The following is a 15,316-nucleotide window of genomic DNA, read 5'->3' on the forward strand; positions in this document are numbered from 1 at the left end:
TGCCAATTTCTTTTTTTCTTTTTGAAAAGTTAAAATTTCCTTAAATATTATTCCTGGTACCACTACCACAATTTACAGGGCAATATACCTGATGTAATGAAAAGAAAAAGCAAAGACAAAGCTACAACAGATCAAAGACTTCAGGAATGTACATCTAATTAACACTACACTGCATTAATCAATAGCTGTCCCTTTTGCAAACTGGCTATGATGGACCTGAACAGGAAGGGTTTCCTGTTTAAGCTGCAGTGACTTTCCTGACTGTGGATCATTGTTCCTTCTGTGGCAGATTTTCACAGTTTCTCTAATGTGTTTGGGACGACTGTCTTAAAGTGACCAGCAGCTTTCCTGACAACTCCTCGCTCTCCCTCCTGCTGAGAACTGTAGCCATTTCTGTTTTATTTTAAAACCTTCTGCTACCATATCCACCACGTCCACATCCAGATCCATAGCCACCACCATAGGGACTGTCTGAGCTTCTTCCACCCAAACTGCCCTCCTTCATGGGTCCATAATTTGATTGTTGCTGTCAACTATAATTTCCAAAGTCATTATAGTTCTTACCACCACCAGAGTTACTTCCACCAATATTTCCTCCTTCATTGTAACCATCATATCCTCCTCCTCCACCACCATATCCACCACCTTGGTTTCCATATCCTTGTGTACCACCTCCATAACCTCCTCTGCTACTGTAACCAGGACCACCACCATAGTTGCCACCATCACCTCCAAATTCGTTATATCCACCATCACCACCTCCATAACTACCTCTGCTGACACCACCTCCACCTCCATAGCCTCCTCTTCCACCAAAGTTTCCTCCACCACCTCCAAAGTTTCCTCCATTCCCCATAAAGTTGCCAGACCCACCTCCACAACCCCCTCTGTGATCCAGCGGACTGCATCTCATGTTTAGAAAGGGCCTTTTCCACTTCACAATTGTGCCCATTAATAGTGTGGTGTTTCTTGAACAACAATTTTATCAACTGTATCGTGATCATCAAAAGTTACAAAAGCAAATCCTCTATTTTCTCCACTCTGCCTGTCTTCCATAACTTCTATGGTTTCAATCTTGCCATATTTTCAAAGTAGTCTCTCAGATTATATTCTTCTGTATGCTCTTTAATACCACCAACAAAAATTTTCTTCACCGTTAAATGGGCACCAGGCTTTACAGAATCCTCTCTAGAGGATTCTTTGGTTCCACCACATGGCCGTCAACCTTGTGTGGCCAAGCACACATTGCAGCACCCACCTCTTCAACACAAGAGTCAATCACAAAACCAAAGCCCCTGGAATGCTAATGTTTGGGGGATCTCCCATTACCACACAGTCTGTGATTGTGCCCCATTCTTCAAATTGTTCTTTTAAGCTGTCATCTCTGGTTCAAAGCTCAGACCACTTATGATAAACAGTTTCCTCAGCTGCTCTGCTTCCTTTGGAGTCAGGCTGGGAGTGACTGGGCATCGGTTTTGCCTCCATGTTGAGATAGGACTTGCCTCTTCCAACTCGAGTTCAGTATCCCAAATTCCTAAAAGAAAAAAAATCTGGAAGTTTCACTAAGATTATGTTGATCTATAGACCAGACTAGGAACAACTGTGATCTTAAACTCACTGAAACTACTATCCATAAACATGGTATTCGTCTCCACTTGTTTAGCTCTTCATTTCATCAATACATTGTAGTATTTCTAAATTCACATATTGAACAAACTCTGTTAGATTTATTGCTAAATATTTCATTTGAATTCTATTATTGAAAACAATACAAATTGTGGATTTTCAACTTTTTTCGATATTATTATGACTTTTATATTGACCTTATATCTTATGACTTTGCTGACATTTATTTTTTTGTATTTTGGTTCTGAGGATTGAATTTATAGTCATTGCATAAGCAAGGCTCTTATGCAATGACCAAACCAAGATGTTGGGACTCTTTATGGAGGTGATCGTGACATATATGAATAAGAACAACCTTATTTCTTCAATATCAATTTATATCTTTTGTTTTTTATAGCAACTCATATTCTTTTTTGCTTAATTTCCTTGGCTAAAACTATGAACTAGCAAGAACAGACACTTTGTCCTTTCTCTGGTATCTTAGAGGAAGAAAGTTTAAGTGTGATATTATTTGTGGGTTATTCATAGATATTCTTCAATTCTTAATTTTCTGAGAGTTTTAAAGATATCACAAATTAATCTTTTGTCAATTGTATTTTCTGCATCTATTGAGATGCTGTGTGGTTTTTAATTTCAAAGTTTGATGCCATGGTAAATTATACTGAGTGATTTTTAAAATTTTAATCAGGCTTGTGTTCTTAGGATAAATTTTATTTGACTGTGAAGTAATGTCCTTTCATATTTATTGCTGGATGTGACAGGTCAGTATTTCTGGGTGGATTATCTGTTGCATGGTCATGAAGGATGTCCTTCAGCAGACTTCTTGCAGCAGCTTTGCTATGATATTGAGTGTGTTAGAAATGATTTTCAAGCTGGGTGATGATGGCATATGCCTTGCCTTTAATCCCAGTGCTCAGGAGGCAAAGGCAGGTGGATCTCTGAGTTTGAGGCCAGCCTAGTATACAGAATGAATTCCAGGAAAGCCAGGGCTGCACAGAGAACCTTGCCTCGAAAAAACAAACAAACAAAAAAAAACAAAACCAAAAACAACAACAACAACAACAAAAAAACTAAAACCAAAAACAAGAGAGGCAGAGACAGAGACAGAGACAGAGAAGAGGTTTTTTAAGTAGTGGGGCAAAATAATGATATAAGAATGTAAAGTTTCTCTTGCTTGAGTTTACTTACTGTTAGCTTGCAAAACCACATTTGACCTCTCTTCCTATAACTAAAGATGGTGAGTCTTGCAACTGCTTAGAATTTGTTTGTTTCCTTTCTGTACCCTTCTTGCAAGCTAAGCATACAATGCATAAAAGCAGCTTACTTTCTGCCCGTGATAGTCAGCTAATTAGATATGCTAGATGATCTATGGTCACATATTTTCTATCATTAAGGTTCACTTGAATAAGCCCCAGAGGGCCAGGCCAGTGCACATTGTCACCACTGTTGAAGGCTTGTTGGGGGGCAGTGAATGGGAGCCCTTCTAAATCGGCACCTTTGCTTAGTAAAGATCAGAGAGTTCTCTATAGTACCCTGAGTATTTAACAAGCATTTGATGCTGAGTAATGATTACAGCTGTACATAAAATAGAAAGATTAGAGTCTCAGTTGCCTGCTTAATATGTAAATGTATCCAGTTATGTGTGAGTGCTTTTAATGAAGTAACTTGCACTTCTGTTTCCTACATTGAGAGTGATTGATGAAAAAATACTTTACAATGCCATCAGAAACTAGCAGCCAGCAGGCCATTTCAAAGAGCCTATGGTTCTGCCTGGCCTGGGGCTAGGAGGACTTGGTTTTAGCTTGGTTTCGCAGCTGGTTTCTGCTTCCCTTAGCATTCACAAGTAGATTTTCTTATCTACATCTGATCTTAAATTGTTGTTAATGAAGGCTTGTGACCAGATTCCACTCACCTTCATATCTACAATTTGTATCTTCCAACATACAGATATGGATGATAAAAAGTAGCAGCCCCCAGCTTCTGTGTGGAATGTTCAGTTTATATTACTTCCTTCATTTATCACAGCAAAATCTGGAAAGAGTGCCCTTTACATACCATTGCTTTACAGAGGGAGAAGCAGAGGACCAGAGGTGGGAAGTCCTGTACCAGTTCTTGCCCTTTTACTTATGGGCTAGACTGGGATTGAAATTCAGATCTCCATGGCTATGTTTTGTAAGCTATTATTATACCTCACTGTTAAGGACAGTGAAGTTTATCTGCAAGTGTTTCTCCTTTATGTATTTGTAACTATGTAAGCTTAGAAAGCTGAAGAGTGTTCTGTGTAATTACAGTGAAGCCCTAGATGTAGACAGAAACGAATTGAATAAGCATATGGACACACACACACACACACACACACACACACACACACACACGGGTGGAAATTGATTTCCATAAAGGACAGTGGTTTAAATGCCATGGTATTTTGAAATCTGACTTAAGAGCATTTTAATTTTACCCATTGTTTCTGGTCATGAGGAGCTTCAGTTCTTTGGCAATGGTTTCACAGTGGCCAATGAGTGTTACTCTACTAAGTGTGTCTTGTTGGAAAAATAGTAGCACACACAGCAGGCACATCTTGAATTTTCACACACACACACACACACACACACACACTCCTCATAGTTGTACTCAGCGATTCCTTATTATTTCTATTTCACAAATAAATAAACGGAGTCACAAAGGGGTCTGCTAGGTTAAGACTCCTAACAATGGGTAAAACTGAGATTGAATGTACAGAGTAGTAACTCTAGACCTGTGTTTTTTTTTTTTTCCTGCACTAGCTACATGTGACTATGAAGGGAATGAAATTCATTATTAAAATGCACTTTTCTTGTTTATGCTACATTTCACATGCTCAAATGCCACACGTGGGAAGTGACTGCTGTGTGGGATGATGGCTCTGCAGTATATGGCCATCATCACAGAGAGCTCTATTATACAGTACTAGGCCAGTTCCTGTGCTTTTAAAAAGTCAAATGGTTCCTGCATATTGTAGCTGCCACAAAAGAAAATCTGAGTATAACTCTCCTATGTTCTTTGTTCATTTCTGGTTTTCTTTCTTCCCAGATTGATGTTCCTTTCCTTTTGAGATTGATTGATGTGCAAGATACTTTTTTTGGTCAGTTAGAAACTAGGTTGTGGGGGTGCTGGAGAGACAGATCAGCCATTAAGAGTTCAAACTGCTCTTGCCAAGGACTCAAGTTTGATTCCCATTACCCATATTAGGCAGTTTATAAGCACAGTAATTCCAGATCCAGGGGATCTGATACCCTCTATGAAATTCTGCTGTGGGCACTCACACATTTATACACATAATAGTAATAATAATAATGATGATGATAATAAAACAACCTGTGTTCTAAGGCACTGAGTACTGAGCAGGTGAGGAAGCTTGCTACCAGGCCCGACAACCTAAGTTTAGTTCCTCAGCCCCACATGATGAAAAGAGAAAACTGACTCTGTCAATGTGTCCCCTGACCTCTATGTACATGCTGTACCATGCATGTGTTTGTATGTGTGCATATATAAAAAATAACTAAGAGTAAAAATTAAAATATGCTAAGCTTTAACCTATCATCTTTATTTTGACATAGTAAGTATATTCAATTGTGGGAAAATTAAAGCAAAAATAGAATGTTTTATTGGCCAAAGACATTTCTGTGACCATTTTCATATAAATAAATTTGTAAATTTTTGGTTTTGTTTTGTTTGAGACAGGGTTTCTTTATAAAACCCTGACTGCTCTAGATCTTGCTCTGTAGACCTATGGAAGCTGGCCTTGAACTCAGAGATCTGCCTGCCTCTGCCTCCCAAGTATTAGAATTTAAGGCACGCACTACCACCACCTAGCAATTTTTCATTTTTTAAAACAAGGTTTTGATATGTCTATAGTTCATGTTGACTTTGAGCTCATATTGTAACCCAGGCTCTTCTCACAGGTTTGCTACTTCTCCAGCCTTGTGACTGCTGAGATCAGAGGCAATCTTCACTCTGTCCAGTCATACAGTTCTTTAATGTGTGAACATTACTAGTAAGACATCCCAACTTCTTATACATCACACACTCATTTGTGGAGTAAAATATCAATTTATCAGTGAGGATGTTGATTTTTCAAATGGAATGAGTATGATATTAGAAATTAAAACATTCAGTTATATTCCAATAAATAAACAGGATAATTTAAAAAGGAAATGTACTCATTGGTCCAGGCTTCCTTACTAACCGTGTTGATCACCACCACCACTCAATTCCAGAATTTTTTTTTTTTTTTGTTTTTTGTTTTTTGTTTTTCGAGACAGGGTTTCTCTGTGTAGCCCTGGCTGTCCTGGAACTCACTCTGTAGACCAGGCTGATCTCGAACTCAGAAATCCACCTGCCTCTGCCTCCCAAATGCTGGGATTAAAGGCGTGCACCACCATTGCCTGGCTTCTGGCATTTTTAAAAACTGTTTTAGACTTATTTTAGATGGATGAGTATTTTGCCTGCATGTATATATGTGTAGCACATATATACTAGATGTGAGGATTAAGCTGCAGACAGTACCTTAGTGGCCGCCGAGGTATGCTACATAGATCACGCCATGCAACAGATCTAACACAAGGAATTTCTGAGGGGAGAGGGTAAGTAAGGCCATCTTGGAGTGGGGATGTGAGAGAAAGCTAGAGACAGAGAGACTGGGAGGAAGAGAGGATGAGAGGAAGAGCCGGGATGTCAAGAGGGGCCTTTTGAAGGTGTGTGCGTCACTTAGGAAACCAGACAACTTGTACTGACAGTGGGGATGTGCTGCACCTGAGACCAGTGGGCAAGGATGTAAGCCGCTGAAGGCAGGCTGGGAGGGTTCCTGATTTATAACAGGAGTGTCTGTGGAGCTCAGAAGAGGGCACCCAATCCCTGGAACTGGACTTATGGATGGTTGTGAGCATCAGTGGGGATGGATCAAACCAGGGTATTCTACAAGAGCAACACGTGCTTTTAGCCACTGAGCGATCTCTCCAGCCCCTTCAACATTGGCTTGACATTTCAAAAAGTTAATTATTTTTTAAAAATTACATATAATTGTGTGTGTGTGTGTGTGTGTATACATGTGCCGTAGTATATATGTGGAGGTCAGAGGAGTTACTCCTTTCTTTTCACTGCTGAACCACCTCACAGGCCTCTGCCCAGCCATTGGCTATACAGCAATCCTTTATTGCTAATCAAATGTAGCTGGGGGTGGGGACCCTCAGCATCCGGGAACTTGGCCTTTTGGGCACTTGAATTAAGACAGCATTAGAAATACTCCCTAACAGTTCAGTGTCTCTCTTTTCTGGAAATAGAAAGGCTCTCCCGCATTTCTTTTTGTTCGCATTTCTTTTTGTTGCTGACCAAGGCCCATATATGTAGACAATTATTAACAAAGAAATCAACGGTGCTTTCTACACTGCCCTGTGTTCTAACATCCTGAGCCCAGCTAACCTTCCTGATTGGTGATGCTTATGGAGACAGAATCATTATTTTAGGACCATGAAATACCTGGAACAACAGGTTCAATCTGGGCTTTAGTTCATAGGAAGAGTTTATTCACAGAATGGTTAGTATGCCTGGTTTAGGAGGAAACCCTGGGAAGATGTGTTGCTGCTCAAGGCTAGGTAGGAAGCTGAAAGACCTCATAGGGGTAACCAAGGTGAACGGATTGCTTTTGAAACATGATTCAAGGATGCTGTGGGCTTTCTGAACATAGAAACAGGATACCAAGGCTATTTTGCAGAAAGACTTCCATTATGTACTAGTATAGTCTGTGAGGGATATTTCCTTAAAGACAGAGCCCTGAATATAATGAAGCAGAGCTTTTTAATACGTTTCCTTCCTTTTTGTCTTCTGTACATGGTGACTTCCACTCTAATTGCATGCTTTAAGCTACTGAACAGAGAATGTAGAGGATAGGGAGGAGCTTACAGGAGAGTTGCTACACAAACACACTAACCAGACCATGTAGCTGTTCCCTAATTTTCCCCCTTAGCTTTGGGTTCATCTACTACAATGAAATATTTATTCTGCCAATTAACCGATATATGGTCCTTCTCTTTCCAATAAATGTTTAAAATAAGCTGGTCACAACCCCAAGTGGGTTGGAACCACGTATCTGCTTTGCTGTGAGTGATGATCAGCTGGTGGTCACCCCCCACCCACCCACCCACCCACCGCTAGTTCCTACCACACAGAAAGATCTAGAGCAAACACTGAGTTATGCTTTGTTCAACGCTGAGACCTTCAGCAATCTTCCTGTCAGAAGTATCCTGACAACAAAGTTCCAACAAGGAGGGCCAGTTCTTAGGAGAGACTCTTGTTTCTTTATTAAGTTACTTTATTAAGGAGCTACCAGCAACCTGGTTAGGATGCTGGGACAGGCCTGGGTTAGTTCAGCTATAGTTGGTTAAATGAAGCCCTATTCCAGCAGAAGTCATTCCTTCCAGGAGTCTATTGAACCAAAAATATTCTGACACTTAGAAGCAAGTAGTAGGAAGTATGATTCTTCAAGATTGTTGTCCCAGGAAGAGGCTGAGCTCAACTTGAACTACTAGGAGGACAAATGGAGATGTATAGCTAGCCGATGATCATTTCCAACAGGAATTTGATTAGACATTGAGAGCTGGGGATTTATGCCAAACGGACTGGAAATGATTCTTAGTAAAAATGTGTGCACCCCTCCCTTTCCGGCATTGAGAATCAAGTGCAGGGCGTCAGGATATTCTGACTTGGATATTAATGGTGGAAAGTTGAAGAATTGATCAGCTCTCAAGAATGATCAGGGTAGAGATACATTTGCTAGCAGGATTCTTTGCTAAAGGTAGGCTAAGGACCAAGCCAAGGATAAGAACTTGTTAAAAAGAGAGCTTAGCGGCAACTGAATAAAGTCTAATCAAGGAGGAAACCTTGTTGTTCCTAGTCTACTGGATGGAGGGTTATTATTAGGTCTGACAGTTGCTATGGCGGGAACTCAGGGTGTTCCCTCGGAATGCAAGTCTGGTCTGGGAAAAGGTTCCCAAACAGAAAATTGGAACCCTCTTCTCACCTAACTACAAATGTCAGAAAGATATAAATGAATGTGGCCAATCAAAATGGAACTGCCTTCCTGAAAATCCACCTTACCATCAGGACCAAGCATCAACCAATTAGAACTGTCATATGCTGTATGGAAGGAAATTGCTTACATGGAGACCCAATCTAACCAAAAGTGGAAAATGCTCCAAAATGAAAAATGCCAGTTTGTATTCCTGTGGATAGTTCTATTATTGCTTTATTTACGGAATTCTTTGTTATAGACTAAGGAAGGTTGATAAAAAACCTGTAACATTTTTGTCTAGCTGTAGAGTGAATTTTCTCTGTACAGATTGGCCTACCGGATCTGTTTTACTCCTAAGGATGCAATGTCGAGAATCAGAGCTGGTGCCAGTGTGCGCTGCTGATTAGAATCTTCTGAACTTTGAAAACTCTAAGCTTGATCCTTACTAAGCCCTTGTCAATGAAGGAGGAATGAGATAACTATATGTTTAACATGCTTTCCTGGTGATTCTCATTAGCAGCTTGGCATGGGGCCATAGGCTTGCATTGTAGGCTGACTAAACACAGTGCAGGCCTGTTGGGGAGGGAAGGGGATGAGGGAAGGCTGAAGGGGATTCCTTGATCCCTTTCTCCAACAAGGGCTCCTGCCATATTTGGAGGGCTCAAGATCTGTGTGCTTATGGAAATGGTGAATGAAGTGAAGATGGCAGAAGCTGCTGCATTGGCTTTTTAGGCCTCCCCTCTGGGGCTTCTGTTGTTCTTCAGACATCTGGACCTTCACTTTCTTTCCAGTCTTTTCTGAATTAAATAAAGCCTGCTCTTTTAAAAGAGGCTGGTTAATAGACAATGATCCTAACATTGTAATGGGGAAGTGGACACAAAGTGGACCAAGAAGCTATTTGCAATTAATGCCTGTTGGGAAAGGGAAAATCAGTCCCCCCCCCCCCCATGCAGTGTTGCTGGGTGTACCACGGCAGAGCAGGCCCCAATGTGCATGCGGGTGTGTGTGTGTGTGTTCGTGTTCTGCTTTGTTCTGTCTGGGTATTTTTTGTGGTGTGTGTGTATTACTGATTCGATTTTTTCTTTCCTTTTTTAGTTCGTCTGTTTTTTTTTTTTTTTTTAGTTCTTTTTTGTTGAGAGAAAGAGAGGGAAAGAGCGAGAGAAAGAACATAAAGTTGGGTGAGTAGGGAGGTAGGGAAGCGATCTGAGAGGAGTTGGAGTGGGGGAAAGAATACAAGAGGTGAAGGGGAGAAGGGAGGGGCCGTGGGAAGGGGGGCACTGGGAGGAGAGGGAGCCTGCAATCCGGATGTGAATACATAAATAAATTAGTGGAAAAATATGTTGTATGAAAAAATTAAAAATTAAAAGGAGGCTGACTGGTTAAGGGCTGGTGAAATATTGCCGTGGTAGAACAGATCGGAGGCCCTGGGTTCGATTCTAATGAATAACAAACAAACAAACTAACAAACAAACAAGAGCCTGGCTAAATATTGCTCACTAAGGTTTACGTTGTGGATAAAGGAAGAGTGAAACTTAGCCGATCAGATGCTCCAGAGTACAGAGATGCAGACACTTGCAGGAGAGGGCAGCAAGGAGTCAAGTGGGTCTTCAGATGGGTGTTTGTGTAGAGGCAGGAGCCGGGGCTTGCTGTTTGTCTTGCCTTTACCTGAAGTCAGCTCATATATTTTGACTGTGCCCAGGTTTACAGGACTTTCTAAGTGCTGTCAGTCAGTTTTCTATCCTTTTCCTGAACGGACAGGAAAAAAAAAAAGAAAGAAAGAAAGAAAGAAAAGAAAGGTTCAAAGCTAAACCCTGACTCCCAGGTAAGATGCAACCCTTACTGAAATAGCACAGTGTCAGCAGAACATGGTCTTACTGGCTCATTATCAGGCAAGGTCAGGATATTATTTCTGGAAGCTTCTGAAAGCCACAGCCTGTTAGGGGAAAAAACCTTCTCTAGGATTTCATACAGCTTGCTCTCCCTTGTTCTCTCAGGCGCTCCCGTTGGCTGGGCTCCTTTTCTTCCTTTTCTTGGGCCTCCTTTTAAAATGCTAATGAAATTTGCTTGATCTCTGCTTCCTCCGCCGCCCCCCCAACCCCCAGCTAATTTGGGAGATCAAGAAAGGGAGCTGATAACTTTAAAAGATGGGCTTGTCTTTCCACCTGAGCTACCTTTGTATCTCAGTCCCCTTTTAAGCAGGAAATGGTGTCGGGGGCCCTAAACACCAACATATATAACGTTGATTGTATTCTGCATAACAAATTGGATTAGGATAATTACCACACAGATGTTAAAAAACCCTGAATGCAAATCAATGCAATTAGTCATGACTTAATATACTATAATTCGCACGTTGGAAAGTCTTATTGTGATTATACTATTTTAGAACTAAATGCTTTAACCGAAAAGGGGAAAGAAAAGAATGCTTTTGCTCTGGTGGTGCACGTGCTCTGAACAAGAAACTGTCTTATGCTAATCCGAAATTTCACTACTCAGAATTCCTATTAACTAATCAGATCCTTCCATTTCTCTTGCCCCCCCCCTTTGTATAGAGAACTGCAGTTTCTTTAGCAAGACGATTTTCATGCGCAATTCGACTTGAATGCCACCATTATGAACAAAAGGATCTGCACACGGATGCTTTTGACAAACCCGAGGCTCGGTGGTGGGGGGCAGCCTCTCCCCTCCCTGGATGGACTCTGAAACAAAGCCAAGTGTAAGCAATTAAAATGAGTCCAAGTAGCCCTGCTGTAAGAAGACCTGTCAGAAGGGCAGTGGGCTCTGATCTGTCACAAAGGATTGTGCAGCTTGAGGGGCGCGGAGTGAGCAGGGGCGAAACTGCTGTTTAGAATCCCTCTTTCAGACTGCGCATCCAAGTGTGGGCTGTATCAGTCAATGAGAAGGTGCCTTTATCTAATTCACAGGAGCTGCCTTCTACAGATGGGCCAATAGTTGAATCACAGAGGAAAACGTAAAAGAAAACGAATGCCCTCTCCAGAAACAACAGTAGTTGGGACCCCTTGAGTTAGAACAGTGGCTACAGATCCAGTTCCCAAAGTCAGTCAGGGACTGAGAAATAAAACTTGTATTTCAGGATAGATACCTATCTTTTTTGTGGTGGCTATACTGGGAATGAAACCCCGAGCCTGTGTGCGTGTGGCAGGCATACACTCTAACTTAGGTCTCTTTTTATATTCAAGACAGGATCTCACTAAGTTACTCAGGCTGCTCTTGAACTTATTCTACAATTCTGATGGATTTGAACATGTTCTTCTGACTCAGCCTCCCTAGTAGTCAGGGCTGGCTGGAACTTTTCTGTGGAGCTGAGTCTGACTTTGAACTGATCCTTCTGCCTCAACCTCCCAGGTACTGGGATTTTAAGCATGGGCCACCAAACCAAACCACCAATCCAAGCTTGCTTCTTAGTATAATTTATACCCTGTGCAATAAAAAATTGTCACTCAGCAGAAATTGAAGTTGCTAAGGATTCTATGTCTTATACTATTTTTTAATAGTTTATAAAAGTTTTAAACTGCACATCTTGGTCTATCTATCTATCTATCTATCTATCTATCTATCTATCTAGATATCATCTTTTTTGAAATAGTTCCGATCTATTATTGGCTGGAGATGTGTCAACAGTCCTCTTGCTCTGGCTTTTTGAGTGTTGGGATTACAGGCATGAACTGTCACATCCGGCTTTGAGCCTTATGTCTTCTTTTTTTTTGTTGTTGTTTTTTTGTTTGTTTGTTTTTTTGTTTTTTCGAGACAGGGGTTTCTCTGTGTAGCCCTGGCTGTCCTGGAACTCATTCTCTAGACCAGGTTGGCCTCGAACTCAGAAATCCTCTTGCCTCTGCCTTCCAAGTGCTGGGATTATAGACGTGCACCACCACTGCCCGGTGAGCCTTATGTCTTCTTTGGTCACTCTGATTTTCTCTCTAACACCTGGCAGGGAGCTTGCTGATTAAAACATATCTGTGTTATTGGTCCTCACACTTGCACATGCAATCAGACTCATACTGCTTCCCTCCTGCTTCCCAGCCCCAGAGTGTCTGATTCAGTTACTCAGGATGGTGTCTGAAAACCTGCATAGAATCATTCCACCGGGATGATTCTACTGTTCGACGGACTGACCACAATCTGGGAACCCTGGCTGGAGGATGGCAGAGTCCTGAGTCATGGAGTCAGAGGGACCACAATCAACACATAAAAGTAACCAGTGACAAGAAAGACTGGACCATCCTGCACAGGCTACATGTGAAGGACAGAGAGTGAGGGTGAAAAGCCCCCATATGCCAATATGGAAGAAGCTGGGTGCTGTGTCAAATATTCATAAAGGGTCATGACTGGCCTGGTGCCATTGAGTGTCTAATGTCTGCCCAGCTGCCTGGCTCACTTTTACTCTTCGACGTGTTCTCTTAAAAAATAAACTATTTCTTCCACTCTCCATGTGGCACACATCTAATTGTTTGTTCTGAAACAGAAGAACCTGGAAATCTCAGCAAGTGTCCTCCAGATTCCTACTCCTGCCTATATCAACAGGGAAAACTCAACAAACCTGTTGAATGGGAAGTAGCTGTATGTTAAGCACTGAGAGCCTCCTGCATGAAGCAGGGTGTATGGGTTCCGTGCTAAAGCTCCCCTGAACTATTGACATCTACTGGGCTCTGCCCATCTCAGCTACCTCAGAGCATAATCCCCCTTGACTGCCTTCACCTCAAAGTTGTTTGCATTTATTGCTTCCAGACTTGTTTCCACCTCTATCAACTTTAATTCCTTTATTTTAAAGGTGCCGATGTCTTTTCATTTTCTAAACCAGGATAACACATTAATGGGGGAAGGGTACCAGAGAAGAGGTTGGGGGAGTGTATATCCATTTCCTAAGCAAGGAAGAGAACATTTTGAAGTTGCTGAGAATTTTTGGTGAAGCCATTGATTACTTTTGAATCTCTTTGACTGTGAATTACTTTCATTTTCTCTTCTGGACAAGTCATCAGAATGGCACTTTAATTACCTAAATCTTAAAGCACTATATCCTCATCACAATAGGAGACTTCCTCCATTTTCTGGAATAGAAATACCAGGTATTTCCATAAGGAATAGAAGGGATTCAATTGGAGACAATTTAAGATATTAAATTTCAGACTAATTTTCTATTTGAGGCCCAAATACATTGTAAGATGTTTGGATGGACTATGCTGTTAAGGCCAATTTTTGGAGCCAAGAAAGGATGATAAAATTGTTTAGATAGGAGGAGAAAGAAGAAAGTGCTTGGTCCTGATGATGCAGGTCCTGAGGTGCAAGAATTATGGGCAGTTTTCTATGAAGTCTTTGAAGCTGCTAAGACCAAAGTCTGTTTCAGCACAGCAACTCAGGTTGGGGTGTGGTACGGTGGGGAGGAAGTGGGGTTAAGTCAAAACAAAGGACCATGTGTGTGAAAGACTTGGAACAGTCTGGGTCTACTTTACCTTGAAACATTTATCAGGGGTAACAGGCCCAGAGTTTCTGTGCTTGATAACATAGGCAGAGGGTGGGGAGATGGATGTAGGGACCGAGTAAGGGTGTCAGAAAATATGTTTGATATTCTTTTCTAAGGTATTTCAACAGAAAGATTGAATTTCCTGTCAATATCTTAGTCATAATAATTTGAATATTAAATGAAATGTTCTAGCTTGTGTCTCGAGTTGGAGGAAAGATATACTTTGTTACATGTGATAGAGATGTGGTGTTTTCTCTTCATTTTGCATGCATAACACTGTTATCATTCATGGTGTTACCAGGGAAATTGAGGTCTCTCAGGGTTTTTAGTTTCCTTAGTAGAAGAATCTAAGACAAGACTCAGAAGAAAGCCTGAGGGCGGTTTTATTAGAATTTCTAAAAACAAAACAAAACTGCAGGGCAGGCAAGTTGTAAATCTCAACAGCTGTCTGAAGGAAGGAGATGACGTGGAAGAGAGAAAGCCACGTTGGATCTAAACAGCTAGATGAGACATCTGAGGCCTGTATCAGAGATTTCTCTAAGTTGCTGTAACCTATCTACCTAAAATGTTCACCAATACATTTGGAAGGTGTCTTGACTTATGACTGTCTTTGTTCTATTATTATAAAAGTTCATGAAACCTTTGGATATAGTATCTGTGGTGACTTAAATCTGTATTTCTGGGCTTTGGTCACACATACTTGGCTACAGAATAAAAAGTTCCTTATTTTCTTTGAGGTAAGAACTGTAGGCTTTCACCCCATCAGTACTGCAGTAACAAATTAGCACAAACTGTGTGATGTGACCTGACACAAATGTGTTATCTTTTCGTTCTGTATTTAGATGTCCTAAAGTCAAGGTATTAGCAGAGATCCCTTCTTATTACAGGCTCTATGGGAGAATGACTCTTTGCTCTTTCCAACTGCAAGGAATACTTTGGAGACATAATCCTTCTCTTCATCTTCAAAGCAGAAACACAGCATCTTCAAATGCTTCAACCCTTTACTCTCCTGACCCTGATCTTACTGATTCCCTCTTATAGTAAATCTTGTGATGCTGGTGAGTCTGTCTAGATAATTCAGGATAATGTTACTACTGCTAATGTAGTCACAGCTACCAAGTCTTTCTTGCCACATAAACTCACATGTGCATAGGATTTGGGAATTA

General features: G+C 41.1%; 1 pseudogene; it reads right to left on the bottom strand.

The window, feature by feature from the left end:
* Nucleotides 1-345: 345 nt before the first annotated feature.
* LOC127674669 (heterogeneous nuclear ribonucleoprotein A3-like) lies at nucleotides 346-4,849 on the bottom strand (annotated as a pseudogene).
* Between the last annotated feature and the right edge of the window lie 10,467 nt (nucleotides 4,850-15,316).

Source organism: Apodemus sylvaticus, chromosome X, assembly GCF_947179515.1.
Source record: "Apodemus sylvaticus chromosome X, mApoSyl1.1, whole genome shotgun sequence".
Taxonomy (NCBI): domain Eukaryota; kingdom Metazoa; phylum Chordata; class Mammalia; order Rodentia; family Muridae; genus Apodemus; species Apodemus sylvaticus.